General features: G+C 47.4%; 1 protein-coding gene across 10 annotated transcripts in view; it reads left to right on the top strand.

The window, feature by feature from the left end:
- ZNF469 (zinc finger protein 469) overlaps positions 1-19404 on the top strand; it is a 270776-nt gene that overhangs the window by 236496 nt on the left and 14876 nt on the right. For 8 of the 10 annotated variants that reach the window (XM_081920130.1, XM_081920126.1, XM_081920132.1 and 5 more), the window contains one exon: positions 14179-14249. The exons of 1 other annotated variant lie outside the window; for it this stretch is intronic. The gene's annotated coding sequence lies outside the window, so the exon portion shown is untranslated. Of the gene's footprint in view, positions 1-14054; positions 14094-14178; positions 14250-19404 lie in introns of those variants that run through there. One more of the 10 variants, XM_081920127.1, reaches the window with a different exon arrangement.

Here is a 19404-nt window from a genome sequence, read left to right as displayed (position 1 = left end):
GGAAAGTGATGCCCCCTCCCAGCCTAGTGATATTTTTCAGACACAACCCCCCTCCCATTCTTCAGCCTGACTGCTGGCAGGCGATTAACTAATGACATAAACATCTCCTTTGCGGCAGCCTTGGCAGCATGTGGGGAAGTGATTGGTGACGAGGTCTCCATGGCAACTGAAGGAAGCCTGGTCAGTCAGATTCTGCTCCCTGATTGTTGCCAGAATCCTTCCCAATGTGATCCGTATCAATTCTGGTAGCTTTGCAATTTTGCCTTTAAATCTTCATTCGACCAGCCACAGAATTTCAGGACTTGAGTTTTTCTTTGCTGCAAATGAGTTTTTAGAGAGAGGGAATTCTAACCCCATTATTAGAGTTCAGCATCAGTTGTGTCACAGACATGAGCCACACTTAAGCATGGAGGAGGGATTTGTTTGCTCTAATTCGCAGTTCCGGAACCCATTCGGTGAACCGAAACTCAGCTATCCTCTGAAATTTGCACTTCTCCAAATTTTGTGATGCTGTCCTCCAGTCAAAAGATATGCATTGTGCTAGGAGAAATAGCTTGCAAAAATGTGTTTTAGTCAGTGAAATGCACGTGTAAATGTGTACAAAATGTTGTCTAAAAAAACACCCAACAACAACTACTACAAACTGATGTAGAAATGGAGAGAATGAAACTTAGGATTCAAACTGTAAGAAACTGAGAGAAACCTGAAATGGCAGATTCATCCTTCCATAGCCACAATGTTGGAAGAAGGGACTTGTGGAAGCTGGCTCTGTCCGCCACCATCAAGACCCTTCTTGAGGGCTTCCTATTATATATTGCCAGTGCAGATTGGCAATGCCTGCCACAGCCCTTCTGTCCCAAGATTGATTGTCATCTATATAGTGCCATCAATGTGCAGCTTCGTAGCAATGTGCAGCAATGTGTAGCTTTACAGAACCCAAGAAGACAGATCCCTGCCCTGAGCAGCCTGCAAGTCTATGAATTTGAGACATGATAGATGAAAGGCTACATGCATGCTCTTGCATGACACAGACATTGTGTAGTAAAGGCAAGTGAGCAGCTGTCAGTACCTGCAAGCATTTGAATAGGCCTAGACATAGAGATCCTCTTTGGTGAGGCTGGAGTTCTAAAACAAAAGGAGTCAGGGATTAACCCTCTGCCATGAAACCCTTCCTCCAGTGTGGTTGTGGAAGGAAGGAAAGTACTCTGCTCATGTTCAGAAGCATCATTCTTTATACCTTGTATTTTCTAGGATATCAGGTGGGGGGGTAGAGATCCCCAATGACCATTCATTCATTCATTCATTCATTTAATATACCACCTTTTTCTTCAAGGAGCTCAGGGTGGCATACATGGTTCCCCCCTTCTAATTTAACCCCTACACAGGAACTCTGTGAGATAGGTTAGGCTGAGAGGCAGCGCCTGGCCTAAAGTCACCCAGTGAGCATCACAGCCAAGTGGGGATTTGAACCCTGGTCTCCCAGGTCCTAAGCCAACACTCTAACCACTACACCACACTGGCTCTAATTATATTGCATTCTTTCAGTTACCAAGACTATTTGGCTGCCCATCTGAGTGGGGAGGCATGGGGGAGCCATTTTGAGAGTTGGAGGGGGGATGTGGGAGCGAAAAGCGGCACACAAAATCAGAAGCAGCTTGCCAATTGGGGCAGAGCCACTACACTAGCTCCCTGGCGGGTGGGTCACTGTTGTTTATCAGCAGGGAGAGGGGCCAGGGAGGCCACTGTAGTGCAGATGCACCAGCAGAGCCAGTCTGCTGCTCCTTTCAGTGTCTTTGCACCATGCCAGTATCCCCTTCCCTGAAAGCAACAGAGACCCACCGGCCAGGAGGCAATCACCTGGTGAGCCATTTCAGCAGAAAGTCCTCCATCCTCAGACCAAAGAAGCAGTCTGGAAATAGAAGTCTTTTATAGAACATGACCCCAGAGGTGTGTGGCCCAGGGTCAGGAATGTGCCATAGTCCTGAGATCACCCTGAGGCCTCACAGAGGGATGTCACGCTGAGCAAAGGCAGAACACTCTGGCAAGTAGCAGACATGTAGTGCAACCCTAGTTTGTGGTCACTTGGAAGCAACTGCTACCCTGTTCAATGGAGCTTATTCCCTGGTAAGCATCTCTGTGTGCACAAGGGTATATAAGGTTGGGCAGTAAATCTTGTGAAATCATCAGTACTGGGGTGGGGAACCTCATGCCCAGGGCCTGAATGCGGCTCTCCAGAATTGCCCTTCTGGCCCTCAAAACTCTCCCCAGGCCTCATCCCTTGCTCCTCCCAGGCTGTATCAGGCCAGTGGACCATGGAATCCAGCATCCTGTTGCCACAGTGGGCAACCACAAGTAAGCAAGGTTTGAGCACCAGAGCCCTCTCCCCTCGTGTGGTTTCCAGTAGAAGCATTGCAGCCTCCAACTGGGGAGGCAGAGCATAGCCATTGTGGCTAGTAGTCATCAATAGTCCTCTCCTCCATGAATTTGTCTAATCCATCCAATTGGTGGCCATCACTACCTCCTGTGGGATCAAACTCCATAGTTTAACATTGTGCTGCACAAAGAAGTACTTTCTCCTATCTGCCCCAAATCTGAATGTTTTTGCCGTTTTGGAATGTGTCCTTGCACTCTGGAAATGCATCTTGCTTACCTGGCTGGAGGAGAGAGAGGGTTGTGCGTGTTTGTGTGTAGAAACAAGCCAAGTGTACAGAAGTAAAAATCTGCATTTGTTGCTTTGCCCACTTTTGCCACTGGCCCTCTGATCTAGAGCTCGAATGTCCAGCTGCAAAGCCCCTACAGGGGAGCAAATGCCCAGCCTGTTGCCCCTCCAGGTGAGATATGAGGACCCAAGGAGGATGCAGTTAGCCGTTTGGCCTTTTGCGAAAGCCGCAAGCAGCAGCCACAACTTGTCAGGAGGACTTGACCTTAGTGGGAAGATGCAGCAAAGAGGGCAGGAAGAGTCATGACAGTGTGTGAACATTGCTGCTGACAACCGTCAGGACCTATTTTTCCTTGCAGTTGCTTTAATTCAGCCTTTTAAATCATTTCTAGATTGACCTCTCCTATTCTTCCTCCCTGCCAGCTCTCTCCCCCTCCCTCCCTCCCTCCCTCCCTCCCTCCCTCCCCCCCCTCTCTCTCTCTCTCTCTCTCACACACACACACACACACACACACACACACACACACACACACACTATGCTTTTCAAAAGGAGGAATGCAGAAGCTGACCCACACTGCAGCCTCCTGAACAGTGGCCCTTACACAACGCCTGGCGCTTACAGGCCTCCTGCCCTTTATTATCTAACGTCAGGCTTGGCGTGCCGGAATAGAGAGAGTCATCATTGTGCCGAAAATACTTCTTTGGCTTGCGCGGTGGCAGCGCAAGGAAAATATTTTCACAGCCCCCTTTCTCCAGGCCCTCTGAAATATTCCATTTTCATTTTTTGAACCGATGGAAGAAAAATACACAAGGCTGCAAAGGGAGGGGACTTTGATTTGCCGGAGAAAGTAGCCACCCAGCCAAACAGAGGACGGGCTTGTCTGGCTGATGAATATCGGTTTTATTCGATCACCCTCTCTTGCGGACGGGGCCTGTTTTCAGAAACCCCAGGCATCTCCAGCATTTCCCTTCCTCGGGATCTTTGGGTCTGTAGCGTGCCATTGTTGGGAGATAGTGATTTTATGAAAGGCCGGGTCTGTGCTCGCCTGGTCTGCTGCTGGCAGCCGGGGCAGTTTATGAAGTGTGTGTTTACTCGCCGCGAGAAATGTTTTCCTAGACAGATCTACGATTCACACTTTATTTCATTGATGGACAAGGCGAGTGGCTGGGAGAGAAGGGATCCTTTCCCTGGAAGGGGAGGGGAGGAGGAAGGGCTGCTTAATTGCTGTCACATTTTCTGTTGGAGGAATGGTCTGTGTGTGCTTTTTTGTTGTTGCTGTTTGAGTTTTTGTAGGCTTGCGAACCGGCTGGAAGGCACAGAGGTGACTTTTGTGCCATGCGCTCATTGGCTTTGTTTTGATGCCAAGCAAATTGCAGTCTCTAGCTGATTCCTGTCATGCTATGCCCAATGGGCATTGGCCTGCATAGGTTTTCCATGGCCTAATAACCACTAATAAGACTGGGGGGGGTGCTAACTTGGCTACCCATGGCCCCAACTTCCAAGAAGAAGAAGAAGAAGCAGGTTGCTCGAGAGTAGGCTGGGCTGGTGCTTCTGTTACAGAGGGATGTGTATGTGCCCTCCAGAGAAGCCCCCATTGCCCTTGGGCACCTACCCTTCCAGACTCATTTGGAAACTTGAAGCTGGCCACCTGATGTTTGCCCAGTTCCCTTTGCTTTCTGGTTTACGGTAGTCTCTCTCCATCCCTAGGTTTTTGGATGCAGTTCCGTCATACTTCTGTCCTAAACCCCCTTACATTGTGGCACATCATCTGAAAATGATCACATTTTGCTAGACCTTCTGCCCTTGATTCTGCTTTGCCTTCAGCTTGGGTCTGCTCACTGCTGGGTTACCCACTGAGGAGCCAAAGCAGGGAACCAGCTTTTTTAAAGCACCAAAGTAGTCCTTATGGGGAAAATCAAAACTTTGTTAGCTTTCCTTACTCTCAACAACTGCTCCCCCCCCCCATTTTTCCGTTCTCTTTTTGTTACTTATCCCCACCTAAATTGGGGAGGAGGGATTTCGCTAACAAAAATGGAAATAATATGAGGAAATCAGATCCTGTCTGCGTTGCGCATTTTCAGCATACATGGAACTTTTGCATCATTTCAGAGAACATTTAAAAAAAAATTAATTGTTTTTATTTTGAATGATATCCAGGACAGGGGCACCATAATCTTTTCAGTGCTTAGGACCTCTAAAGGTCCGAATCTGGCCCTGGGTCTGCTTTTGCACAAAATATGATCCTGCCCACTTTTCCCTGGCCCTGGACTTGTAAAAACTCTGGAGCTGGTTCCCCTAAACCCACCCATGGCCCCACATTTGCCAGCCCCATTTTTGGCATGTATCCCCCTCCCCTGCACTTTGAAATCATCCCTGTTAACCTCCAGTGTCCTTTTCTGTGATGCTGCTGAAAGGCATCACTGCCTGGTGTTCAGAGTCAGAGTTTGGGGGTTAGAGCTGGATGGCACAGAGCCTGACACCCCATGCTTGTTTTGGACACTGGACTGAGATTCAGCTCAACGTAGGCAGGGCTGGTGATTTGAGGGACCACGTAGGAACCATCAAGTTTGCACAACAGACTTGGCAGGGGCTGCAGCATTCATGGCTAAGCAGGAGATATTGCCCAGCTGAGCCGGCCATGCAGTATTAATTTTTGGCAGAAGGGGAAAGAGAATTCGACAAACTGCAGAGCTGGAATAGTGTGTGTGCGTGTGTGCATGTGTGCATGTGTGAGAGAGTTGCATATAGTGTGCCCTCTTCTCACGCCAGATGATGGTCTGGATATTGTACATAAAAACAGCACAGCAGGGGGAAAAAACCTTTTTTAAGGGGGAAAAGGGGGGAAATGCTCTAAAAGGAAAGCATTGCTGGATCACGTCAAAGGACCTGGAAAACAGACAAAGCCTTCAGGTAGTTCTTAACTGTTAAAACGGAACGAGATCGAGATCTGGAGGAGGAATAGTCTCCAGACTGGGGAGTCTGCTGTAGCAAAGGCCTGATCACTCACTGACTGATAGCATAATAGCACACACACATACACTCCAAAGCCCAGGCTTTCTAAGAGAGGGGCAAGGAGACCAGAGCAGGCCTTAGAGGTGGGTTTGCCCTGTGCCAGGCTAATACTATGTTCCTTCCTTCATAAGAGCTACCCTGTTGTATGGAGCTTCCTGTTTCCTTCCTTGGCTTACTAGAAGCCCCCAAAGACCCCACTGATGAAGGCAGCAGCCCTTTCCTGATGCTACCTGCTGGCAAATTGTATTCAGAGGTATACTGCTTCTGAACATGGAGGTTCTATTTTGCCATCGCAGCTTTCCTCTTCCATGCATTTGCCTGATCCCCTTCTAAAGCCACCTCTAAGAATGGGACTCCGGTATGCCAGTGGTGAACTTTTCACCAGCAGTGGACTAAACCAGCGCACCATTCCAACAAGCTATTTATTCATTGGTCACAATCTAATAGACACAACATAAAAGGAAAAAATGGAGTCCAGAGAGGAAGGGCAGGAAATGAAGGATTTGAGCAGTGGTTCTCAAAGGGTGTGGTGCACCACATTGTTGTGGCAAGAGAGGATAGCAAGTGTAGCATGAAGATTCAAGGACAATCAATATATTTTGAGAATGATTCATGTTCTTATGTAGTTGCATTGTTCTATACTTTCTGGATGCCTCATGATCATATTATAAAGTAGTTGTGTTCTATGTTATAAATCAAGCACTGCTAGGAGTTGTTTCTTTTTGTTTCCCAAGGTATTTCATATCAATAATAATAAAAAAATCAGTGTGGAGGAAGCAATTTTTTATTCTGAAAGTGTGGCCCAGAGAAAAAAGATTGAGAACTACTGGAATGGAGAAACCGCTGTTTCAGTGGCTGAAGGATGGTGTGTGGATTCCTCTCCATCCGCACCCTATATAAACTGTGGAACTCACTTCCACAACAGACAGTGACACTGCACAAAGTGAGAGAAGATAGCAAGGTGCAGGGAGAGGGTGGAATCCAGAGCATGACTTCACTTCCAGCTCCGTATTGGGCCATGGCCTGCCTGCAAAGAAAACAGTCTTGAATTGCTGGGGATTGTCTTTTTGAGAAGGAGCCAGGGAATCCCTGCACAAACTCCTAGCATTTAGTCCTGCTGATGAGAAGAAAAGATAGCCAAACCAGTTTGTTTATAGCAGGGGTGTGGTTGGCCAGTGGCCCTCCAGATGTTGTTTGACTCCAGTTTCCAGCATCCCTGACCACTGCCTGCACTGATGGGAGCTGTAATCTAATAACATCTAGAGGACCACAGGCTTCCCACCCCTGGTTTAGAGCAGTGTTTCCCAACCTTGGGCCTCCAGCTGTTTTTGAACTACAATTCCCATCATCCCTGACCACTGGTCTTGCTAGCTAGGAATGATGGGAGTTGTAGTCCAAAAACAGCTGGAGGCCCAAGGTTGGGAAACACTGGTTTAGAGCATCAGTACAAGTTGGAATGAAGAACAGTAAAGATGGACAGATCATTCTGTCCTGGTCCATGTCAGTTTTGCTTGTGCATGAGACCATCCCTCAGGGAAGGAGCTGAGCTCAGTGTGGTGGTGGAGCATCCACTGAAGGTCCCTGGTTCAATCCCCAGGTAGGGCTGGGAGAGATCCCTGCTTCAAATCCTGGATAGCCTCTACCAGTCAGTGTAGACAATACTGGGCTAGATGCACCAATAATCTGATCCAGTATAACACAGTTTCCAACATTCTCACATTTCTGTTTCCATATCACTCTTTGATTAGAAACCAAGTAAAAAAGTTGTGTAGTTTTTGATTGATTTTTGTCCTGCAGCATACATTCTTTGTGTGCATTTGAATTTAAAATACCCATTTTTATTCATATACCCATTTTGCTATGTTTTAAAGGCAAGAACAGAGGAGTATGAAAACCAAAGGGTAACTCTTCTGATCTGTATTTTAGTCCAGGAATTGTAAATTAGGTCAGTTTGCTTAAGGTTTTGGACCGAACAAAAGCCTTAAATATAGACAAGAACTCCTTCCTCTTGACACCCACTAGGTGTATTCTGCTTCTCTTCCAAATTCCCCGCTCAGCTGATCCTCAGCTGAAACCTCTCAGAAATGTCTAGGCAGAATTTCTTCTCGCTTTGGTCTTCGGGCCACAGCATGCCAGAGACTACCAGTGTGAGGCTCCCGCTGTCAGTCAGATGAAATGAGATGAGATCTAGCCAGCCCAAATGAAACGGCAACCCTGTGGGTTTGCTTTTCTGTTTTTCTCTCAGCTTGGGAATTCTCTCAGTCTGAATGAAGACCTTGGTTCCTCATGTGGAATTCAACAAAGTCCAGCTGGACCTATTGTGAAGGAGTGTGCATGGCTTGTGCTGGTGTCAGTGTGCCCTACCAGCTCTGACTTGATGGGAAGTAAACATGCGTTTCAGGCAGCCTCAGCAAAAATATTACGCATTCTCTGTCCTGCCCCCTATCTGCATATAGAGGGGGAAGCATGGCCAGAAGAGGAGGAGGAGGATTAAGCTTCAAACACAGCAGTAGGGAATGACCTAATAAGAAGACCCTGCTGGATGGAGGATGGAGAGAGAGAGACAAGAAACTAGGCAACTGTACAAAGGGAAAATGTACATCTGTTGGTTCACCTGCTCTGGCCTCTGTCCCTGACCACTACTCAAAAGTTTGCCGAGAAAGGAATGTGTCTCTCAGGCTGAGAAAGGACCCCCACCCTTAGGCTAAATATTGTTCATGTCTCTTTTCAGCCCTGACATATCGGAGTCCCAAAATAAAGCCCAGAGAGTGTGGGTTTCACCAGCTCGTTTCACCAGGTGCATTGCTGTCATCTGCTCTGACGGCTGCTTGGTGGCAGGGGGTGGGGTAGATTCTGAAGACCTGCTCAAACACCTTCTGCAATCTAGTTTCTTCCAACCCCATGGGCAGAAGGGCTTCAGTCAGGTGCGGAGGCCATCAGAGGGGCTTGATCTGCAGGGTCCCTGCCTCCGCACTTCCCCATCACCTGGAGCACAAATTCCTTTCCGCACACTCTGCTCTTTCATGGAGAGGGTGAAGTGGGGGCACTGGAGCCATAAATCCACCAGCGCCCAGGCAGGCTGGCCTCACATTCCTTTCAGAAACGGTTGTCATTAAGAGCTTTCCTTCCAGCTGTGACGTGCGCGCTGGCCTCGTGTGGGGCTCTGCTTTCCTTCCTCGCAGAGTTCCTCCGCTCTTGGCGCTGTGCTTGCCTAAACGCAGGAGAAATTAGAAGAAGTAGGAGGATGCTAACTGGAGAAGCGGTTAGAAAGAGAAAATCTGAGGGCAAGCCATTGGTGGTTGGGGAGTTATTACGCGTTCCGTCTGGAGACCTGATTTTTCTCTGTGCGTTACAGCAGCAAGCTGCCTTATATTGTGTTAGCCCCATTTAACTCAGTGCTGTTTGCACTGACTGACAGCTGCTGTCCAGGGCCGAGCTTGAATTGGGGGCCTTTTACAGGAAAAGCAGACTCTTATCACTATCCTCTAACCCAGGAAGCTGCTTTGCCCTGAGTCAGACCGGTGGCCCATATTGTTGCCACTGGCTGGCAGCAGATCTCCAGGGGTTCTTTTCCAGCCCTTCGTTCTGATGCCAGGGATTGAACCTGGAACCTTCTGCCTGAAAAGCAAGTGCTTTGCCGCTGAGCCACAGCCATTTCCACTGTGGGGTGGGGGTTAAAATTCCTTATTCCCACTGAAAGGATCTTTGTGGAGCCACCCCTACCATGACACAGAGTGAAGTGGTTGCGTTAGATGGAAGGTGCAAAGGAGTAAAGAGGGTGGTCCCTGGGCGTGCCTGGCCTTAAGTATGCCAAGGCCACGCCTCCCCCAGCCAGCCGATTGGCGGACGGGTGGAAGGCACGCCCAGGGATTCCCCCAACTCTCGCGGGGGCAGCAGGCCAGCCCCCGCGCTTGGGGGAGGGGCAAGACCGCAACCCCCTCTCTTCCCCCATGGGGTCAGAAATGGCTTTGTATCATGGGAGGGAGCATCATCTTCCATTGCCTCAGGAAGCAAAACGCCTTGGGCCAGCCGTATGTGCGCAGCAGAGGCTGTGACTTACTGCTTGTGCATAGTGGCTAACTGCATGGACTGCAGCTTTTCCACGAAAAGAGTGTCTATGCCATCACCAGCTGCTGCAGGGAACATCCTGTGAAGGCGAGGAGACCAGCAAGGACAGGCAGCATCTGCCCGGCAGCTGTTCCATGAATGACAGGCCTGCAAATCCCAGTTGTGTGGTTTTCTAAATCATATTTGCAAAGCACATTTCAGACCACTGAGGCAATGTGAGAGGGGAAGGTGAATGCATTCTCCCCTTTCCCCAAATGTTCCTACTTGTTTCTGAGACTATGCCTTGGTGGATGTCTTACAGAGATCATTGCAACCTCTCTCTCTCTCTCTCTGTTTGTAGAATGCATAGAAAAATATAGAAAAATACTTTCCACAATTTCCCATAGTGGAAACTTCATTTCAAACTTTGGTTGAGGGGTTCTGATTAGATGATTTGCTAATTGAGTGATTAAAAAGCAGATTAGTGAACTAGGATTTCTTTTAACAAGGCTAATCGCATAAATTTTCGAAGTTTGCACTAACCGCAGGAAATTCAATTCAGCTGGCTTTGGCGCCATCTGCTGGAAATGTGTATCAACTGCAACCCTGTTCTTCCCGCCCGCCCTGCCCCCCTCTGCCCAAATTTTCTGGGTCTTCTTTATTATTACCTTCTTATACCACTTTTTCCTTCAAGGAGCTTAAGGTGGTGAATGTGGCTCCCCCCCTTCTCATTTTATCCTCACAACAGCCCTATGAGGGAGATGAGAGCATGAAAGAGTGACTGGTTCTGCAGGAACTGCTTATTCAGTTTAAAATGTTTTTTTAAGTCAACTTTTCTTTTGTAGACTAAATTATAATCATTTTAATTGATTTCCGCCTCCCCTATTTTAAGCTGATAACATTTTGAGCTAAATTTCTGGGTCAGAATAATTAATGGGGTAATGAAACCACAATTGAAATGCTCGTTAATCGTGCTTTATAGAAACAAGTTCTCAAAGAGAGAAACAACGAAAGCTCACTTACAAAATTGGCAAAAATTATAGGAGCATAATTAGGATGGGCGTAGCTTGGGATAGGCGTGGCTCGGTATCAGAGCATCTTCTTGGAATGCAGAAGGTCTCTGGTTCTATCCTTGGCATCTACAGGTAGAATCACAGAATTGTAGTTGGAAGGGCCCCTGAGGGTCATCTAGTTTAACCCCCTGCAATGCAGGAATGAAGGTAGTGTAGAGAAAGACTCCCATCTGAAATCCTGAGAGTTGCTGCCAGTCAGTGCTGGCAGTACTGACCTAGGTGGGAAGGGCTGTAGTATTGTGGTAGCACATCTGCTTTGTGCCGCAGATCTAGTTGGACACAGCCTACAGATCCAAAGGACTGTTTCATCCTCACAGTCCTCACCCTGTGAGATAGGGTTAGAATGAGGGTGACTGGCCCAAAGCCCACTAGTGCACTTTATGGTGGAGAAGAGACCTTTAAAACAAAAAACAAAAAAACCATTTGTCTTCCTGTATACATAAAAATGTAATGTTGTCGTCATGCTGCTGTTTGTGTGGCTGCTGATTGGTGGCTGTGCCAACTCCAGTGTAATGACAGAACAGCAGGCAGGCAGGTGGCTGACCAGGCAAGCTTTTTAACAGATGCGGGAGAGACTCTTGCCAAACTGCAAGAGAGTGGCTTGCCAAACTGCACTTTTAAGCTCCTCCTCCTTTAACCTTGCTATAGAATGGTTTAATTGGGGGGGGGGGTTTGCTTCAGAGAGCAGTTTGACAAACCTGAAGCACCTACCACCCTCCTTTAAAGGGGGTTGGAGGTTGGGGTGAGCTGTGAGAGGCTTGGGGTGAGCTGTGAAGGGCAGGGTGGGACAAGGGGTGAGGGAAGAAGTGGCCAGGTATAAAGGGAGGAGCGTTTGGCCAGGTGTGGGGAAAGGGGGCTTGGCAGGTAGATGGGGCTGGCCAGCAGAGCAGGCAGGCATGGCACCCCCAAGTTAAATGTCTAATTCATAACACAAAACACACCTGAATCAAAATAAAAGAAACCACTAGGGGGGAAATGAACCCACGTGTTTAGCCATTTCCAACACTGATAACTGAAGAGAATATCAGTATAAAGTATTATTTTATGTCTTATTTGCCAAAGTGGCTTCTAATGGCATCTGGAAAGTATAAAATACAGTGACATAAGCTCAAATAATAGATCCCAGGTGTAGGGACCATGTTGTCCTCACAACAACCCTTTGAGGTAGGTTAACCTGAGAGGGATGGTGAAAGCCTCAAAGATACAATGTGAATTTCGTGGCTGAGCAGGGACTTGAACCTCCTTGGTAAAAGAACCAGAACATATCCTGAGCTGCTCCTGAGCACAGCCCCTCTGGTCCCCTCCCAGCACACTCCTTGCTATTTCCCATCCTTGAACTCCACCTGGAGGCCCCCCCAACCCCCCCAAGTCCTGTCCCTTTTATCTCCCTTAAATGATCTCAAATATGTGATATGATAAAGACAAGCGCCCATTCAATTTAACTCACCCTAATGCCAGATTCTACTTTTACCAAAGTAATTAAGATAAATGCAGCTGATAATTTAGGACGCATTCTTAAATGTACCTTTCCTGGCAGCATCTGAGATATACTTTTACCTTAGAAGATTTATCAGCATACTTAGGTAACAGATAATTCCTTAGCGAATGGCAGCATTTAGAAGCAAAATGAGAGATAAATATTTCTTAAATAAATGTCAAAATAACTCAGTCTTTATTACAGTCCCTCAAAGGAGTTGCAGTCAATCCTGCGCCTCTAGACAATTTCTGTACGATATCGAAACCTGCAGCGGTTGGGTGGTGTCATTCGTACCAAATGTAATTGTTTGCACACAGTTCTTTATGGTTTGGGGTTCTAAAATAAATAAAGGAATTAATTTAATGCTGGCAGAAAATCTTCAAGCCGAGAGCCCTGAAAAATGATCTGTGCGCTACAAACTCTTTCATAATTGCCCTGAGCCAAATGAATTGATCTAAAGTTCAAGACATACCTAACAAGAGAGATGTGTGTTTGTGATTACAGAGCAGATGACTGTATCGAGGAGGCGAATTAAGCTGCTACTTAATTTATCGTTGAATCCCACCGTATGTGACACTTATGTGCATATAACTTCATTTTCTCACATCTATCTCACCTTCCTCCTCCCCACTGTCAAAAAAGTAGATGTGAAGTTCCTAAACATTAGAAAGAACTTTCTGACAGCGAAAGCTGTTTGGCAGCAGAACAGACTTCCTTAAAAGGTGGAGGACACTCCTTAATTGGAGGTTTTTAGACAGAGCCATCTGCCAGGGATTCTTCAGCTGTGGTTCCAGCACTGCACAAGGTTGGACTAGATGACTGCCACAGACTGGTTGGATGCAGAGGAATAGTTGGGGGAATGAACTGCGGCACCCCCAAGGGAAGATGCCTCTGAGCCTAGGAATTGGTGGTGGGACAACAATGAGTGGTCAGAGGGAGAAGAGAGAGCAGACTGGGAGGAGGAGGTCTTGGAAGCTGAAGTGGTAACAGGACTTAAGGAGTAGGGGGAGTCTGTGGCAGAGAGAAGTCCAAAATCAGAGGCAGAAGCTGAAGTACGAGAGTGGGGGGAAGTGAGTCAGTCTGGTGAAGAGGCACAGTTGCCTCTCCCTCCTGCTGCGAGACGCTCCCTTCCCCCTGTCTACCAGAACCAGGAGAGGCATTAAGTGTGAGGAGCAAAGACTGGTATACATGTTCAGTCTCAAAAGTCACCCATCCTCAGTCACCCATCCTCTGAAATTCCTTCTCTGAATTTTGTGATGCAGTTCTGCAAACCCTTCCTCCGAAAGAGTGAACCAAAATACATATAATATTAGGGGAAAGGATGTATAAAAGTGCATATAAGATACAAAAAAAATGCAAAAAGTGATTGGAAAAGATGTATACACTAGTTAAAATCGCATAAAAAATGTGTAAATTAGGATAAATGCACACTAAAAAAACCTGACAGATTTTTGTAAAGACTGAATCTGAAATGGACAGCTTTGCCTGTGAAGGACATCCCTCTCTCTGAGCTGGGACAGCCATGGGTGCCCTGATTTCACTCTAAAGGCTTCAGAAGTATCTCTGGAAATCAATCAGTCTCCGGGTCTCCCTTGCCTGTGCTGAGGACAGATGCTCTGAAATGGCAGCCACTGTCAGATTCAAGGGAGAATGGGCAGCCAGCACCTCTGAACTGCCCTGTGGAGTGTGTGCTGAGAAGCCAGCTCAGCTGAATCACTCGGAGCCGAGCACATCTGTACATTAGTCTCCCGGGAGCACCCATTCCCAGCACGTCCAACAGCACAGCCGGAGGAGAACGCGCCTTTCACGTCCAGCTCTGGCAAGGTGCTTGAATGAGCTTGTGATCTGTGGCGGCCATGGCAGCCAAGCCAAACAAAAATTCCTGACATATTTTTCACTTTGCTTGCAGCCAAGAAATTCATATTTCACGGGAAGTTAAGCCGAGACCCAGCAGTAGCTGAGTGACGGAAGTTTTCCAAGGTATGGCCAGTTGACAAGTGGTGGCTGTGGGAGGGGGAGGGGCTGTTTGACTTTTTAAAGCAAATGTTCTGTATTTCTTTTTTAATCCCCCAGCAGACTGGAATAATCCCCTTGCGCCTCTCACCCATATATTTCTCCTTCTAGGACCCATCAAAAAATAGAAAACCCCATTCAGGGCCTGTTAAAGAATAGCCTGATTTAAAAACACACACACCAACAACAACAACAACAATTGAGTGTATTTGTGGTGGAATAACCATTTCACAAGTGATTTTTTTTCCACAACCATAGCCAAACTTTTGGTTTCAGAAGCTTCAGTTTAACCTGCCTGGATATAATTTAAATCTTGATGAGCCACTCAAATAGTCTTCTGTATACTTGCCATGCACAAAATATAAGGGTTTGCTTCATTATTAACCCTCCCTCCCTTCCTTCCCCTCCCCCCTCGGGGAAATTGCTTAAAACTAATAAGTTGGTGGAGGAAGTCAAAGAGGCACTCAGAGGCACCTTTGATTTCAGTGGTTACTTTTCTGCTGCGTGGGATCTGTTTTTCCTCTGCTGAAAAGGCACTGAGCACCTTTTCACCTGGATGGATGAAGCCTCTTCCCATCTCCCTCCTCAGCATGCTGGCTGCGGGCCCCTCCTTGCATCTATGGGGAATGTTTTGGAATCATTCTAAAAGTGCCATTGTTTGAATCAATGCTTTCGGAATAATCCATGGGTGTCAGGTTTATCCGCCAGGCTTCTTTTTCAGCTTCCAGAGTGGCAGGTGTCTTTAAGTCTGGTGCAGTTGTCAGAGTGGGAAAAGGTTCAGAAAAGGGCAACGCGAAAGGGCAACTAGGCAACCGGCAGGCAGGGCCCGAGCTCAAGAGTCCTATCCCCTCCTGTGGTTTCCAGCAACTGGTATTCAGCATTACATTACAGCCTCTCTGGCTGTGGAAGCAGAGCAGAGCCACCATGGCTAGCAGTCGGTCGATAGCCCTCTCTTCCATGAATTTGTCTAATCCTCTTTGAAAGCCTTCCAAAGAGAAATTGGCCATCACTGCCTCCTGTGGGACTAAGTTTCATTGTTTAGCTAAGTGCTGTGTGAAGAAGCACTTTCTTCTGTCTGTTGGGAGTCTTCCAACATTCAGCTTCATTGGGTGCCCCAGAGTTCTAGTGTTATGGGAGAAGGAGAAAAAGTTTTCTCTATCCACTTTCCGCATGCCATGGATAATTTTATGCAGTTCCATCATCTCACTCGCCTTTTCTCTAAACTAAAAAGTCCCAAATGCTGCAGCCTTCCTTTGTAGAGGAGTCGCTCCATCCCCTTTTCCAACTCTACAACATCCTTTTTGCGGTGAGGCAGCCAGGAGCATGCATCGTCACTCAGATCCTTCCCTATGTTGCCATCTTTCCCTGTGTTTCTCTTCCACATACCCTCCACTTACCCGTTCATGGAATCAACTGCTTGAGTTGGAAGCCAAGCATTTATGTCTTCTGGCTGCCTGCAATAATGCAGCCGTCAGCCTAGGCCCCAGCAATGCAAATGTTGCAAGTTTTATTGAATCCCCATGAGAAGGCTTAAAAAAAAAATCCTTCCAAAAGGCCTTCTTTATGTGGCTGAGTGAACCCAACTGTGATAATGTAACTAGCTTTGGTTTTATTGGTTGTTTTATCTTGGCAAGGTATCTTTGCAAATTTCAGCAGCAGTAAACAGGCTTGCCCGTCGTGGCTCCAAACAGCATATAAGTGGCACATTGTTGGCTGGCAGAGAGGGAGAGCAATAGGACCCTCTCAGCTACCTCCATCGGGCTGGGATTTATTTTGCTTAGCCAAGTGTGAAACTGTGGAGAGGGTTTTTTTTTTAAAAAAAAAAAAAAGGCTGTAAAGGCTGTCAAGGCTGCATCAGACTCTGTCCTGGTTGATGGACAGGGCTGATAAAATGGGCAGATCAAAGAGGCAGTGGCCAGTGACCTCAGGCAACCCCTTCTGCAACATTTCGGTTCCCAAGCTGGGAGTGGAAGCAGCAGGAAGGAAAGTGGCCGAGGTTAGATCTCTTGGTGAAGTACTTGTCCATCAGCCCAGTTGCCTAGCTGGAGATTTTGACAGCCCCACATATGCCCCCCCCCCCAAGCTTCAAAATGAGAGCTGAAAGAAAATCCAACTTTCCGGAGAATACACTTGGAAATAACCAATCTAAGCTGCTTTGGCACCTTTGCTTTACACTTAAAGTTTATGTCAGCTGAGGAATTAGCACCAAATTACTCCCACTCAAATGCTGAGCCTGTAGTAAGGGCAAATGAAGCAGTTGACACCCACTGCAAATGTCCATAGGAAGTTCTCTTACTGAGTTGGACCATTGCTCTATCTAGGTCAGCACTAGTTATACTGATTGGCAGCAGCTCTCTAGGGTTTCAGGCTGGGGACATTGACAGTCCCACCTGAAAATGCCATGGACTGAACCTGGAGCCTTCTGCATGAAAGGCAGATGCTGTACCACTGAGCTGCAGCCTTTCCCCTCCAACTGTGGTACCCTTGCTAAGAGGAAGCATGAAGTACTTTCCAAATAACTGTGGCTTCAAGTTGCATATATTTTACCATCATCACAACATGTGACCTCACAGTGCAATTTTGGCTGCAAAATTTAGCATCCTGAACATCCTTATTTATTTCTTGTTTTAAGGTGCTAGTCCTTAAGATTGCAAAGTTAAGCTGAAAGAGTGTGGGCAGACCCAACCCACTGACGTCCAGAAATCTTACTTGGCAATCTCTTTGGCTTCTGAGATTTCACCGTACAGTGCCTACACATTTTTGAATACCTCCTGCTTTGTGCTATTGCTGGGCCAATCAGGAGACTAAGCCAGAGACTCTCACAAGATTGATAACAGGAGTCTTTAGCAAAAGAGAATAAATACATTTGAGAGGGGTTACTTATACAATATCTCAAAAAGCAGGCCTTTTGATGCAGTGGGCAGGACTGCTTCGCTCAGACAAAAGCCCTCAGCTGGCTGCATGATGTAAATGCACGTGCCTGTGGTCAAATCCATGCCATCCATTCCATGCACTCATATGCCACTTCAACAGTTATGGCATCCCCGAAAGTATCCTGGGAACCCTAGCTTGTTACGGGTGCTGAGGGCTCTTACAACCCAGAACTAGCTGCCATTCCAAGGATATTTTGGAGGAAAACATGACTCTGGTGTAAGAGCTTTAAGTGCATAGTTAGATGTGACATATGAGCACAGGAAGCTGCTGAATCAGGCCATTGGATCCGTACATCTTTTGGTCTACTCCAGAGGTTTTCAACCTTTTTTAGTCCACGGCTCCTTTGACCAACTACATTATTTCTGTGACAACCTGTGGGGCTCACCTTTCTTCAAACACCCTTCCTTGTGGAGTGTTCCCTTAGCCTCCTCTCCTCAGGAGTCCTCTGGGCAGCCACAGCTGCCCCCCTGGTCTCTGAGCTGCCCCACCCCCCACCCCAAAGAGAGGTGCCTCCTCACAATGCCCTGCAGGTGTCTGAGAAGCTTCCCCTGGCCAGCCCTGGAGGCACCATTCACCTGGGGAGCTTGTAGCCAGGGCCACTGCAATAAACAGCCATGCAAGCCAGAGCCAGAGATGCAAGAGGGCATCTGAGGAAGGAGGGAAGAGGGACAGAGGCCAATGTTGCCCTCGGCACCCCTGACCATTGTTCAAGGCACCCCAGAGTAAACCACTGGTCTGCTCTGACCAGAAGCAGCTCTTTAAGGTCAGAAGGAAGTCTTTCACATCTCCTCCTGCTGGATGGTTTCAACCAGAGATTGAACCTGGAACCTTTTGCATTAAAATCATGTCTGTCACTATGGGACCCTCCTTTGAGCATCGAACATCCAGGTGGTTGTGGCTTCCCTTGTGTAACTCAGCTGGCCTTTCAACAGCTGTCATCCATCATCTGGAGGTTACTATGTTGGCCAATCCTGGAAAAGAGGATGCTTTTGGGGACGCCCCAAATGACCTGAAATATCTTCCATGCTATCTCAGAAATTGTCTCCCCCCCCCAAAAAAAGTCAACAGGCAATAAAACATATTATGTGCCCCTCTGAGGCCCCATGTTTAGATTTTTGCATATGGGGGCCTGCCCATCTTTCCGTACATGGGTGCCCAGTGCCCAAGACTGGCACATGTATTTGAGCCAATCCCACAGTCATAACATCACAGACTAAGAGACCCTTGCTGCTCATGTGCTGCTTACAGGCACCCCATTGGACTAGAGAAGACCCCCTTTGGCCCCATGTAGGTGCTGCCGGGCTCTGCAAGTGTCCTTCACTTTTGCATGCAAGTCAAGTCACCTTCTGCGCAAGGCCTTGCACCAATGGAGGCTGTGCTGCCATTCAGCTGCCAGCAATCAAGCAGAAGAAAAGGGCAGAGCAGCTGTTTCTGGACATGAAACGATGATCGGTGCCAGGAGAGAATCTGGGGGGTGGGGTGGGGGTGAAGGGAGAAATCCAGAGAGCCCAGCTTAAGAAATCAAAGGTAGAGCTTTCTCCTGACTATAAGCCATAGGCGGGGCACTTCTGTCATCTGCTCCTGCTAAGAGAAATATCGTTTTAAGGCAATAAAAATGCCACCCTCAGCAGGTTTTAGCCAGAGGTAAATTACTTATAATAACCTTTGAAGTGCTGGAGGGATGCTGGTGGGGGTGGGAGTGGGGGGCTGATTGTCGCAGCTGGATATGTCTGTCAGGAGTGTGGACTCCCCCCCCCCCCCGTAAGGCCTGTAAACAGCTTGGGTTTCTCAAAGGTACTTTTGCACTAAAAAGCTTGGTCCTTCCTACTGTTCGCACCTGGGCTGGATGGAGAGGCCCTAAGCGCTGAAAATATTATGGCACTCCCCCCCCCATAAGTAATTGAAACTGCAAACAATAGTAAATTATAAAATAATTTCCCCCCAAAATGACACAAATGATACATGTATGCTGAAATGTGCATGCATATAGTTCATGTGCAGCACCTGACAGAATCTGATTTCCTGGCATTCTTTCCGCCTATGTTAGTAGGACACCCCACTCCTGGTTTAGGTGGGGATAAGTAATAAAATAGAACAGAAAAATAGGGAAAGAATGTGGAGGCTAAGGAAGTCTTAGAAAGTTCAGATTTTTCCTGTGATGCTTAAAAAAACCCAAAACCAATTGTCA

Source organism: Podarcis melisellensis, assembly GCF_964234715.1.
Source record: "Podarcis melisellensis genome assembly, chromosome: 8".
In the NCBI taxonomy this organism is placed as follows: domain Eukaryota; kingdom Metazoa; phylum Chordata; class Lepidosauria; order Squamata; family Lacertidae; genus Podarcis; species Podarcis melisellensis.
The sequence above is the reverse complement of the archived record's forward strand: the minus strand, read 5'-3'. Positions and strand labels throughout refer to the sequence as shown.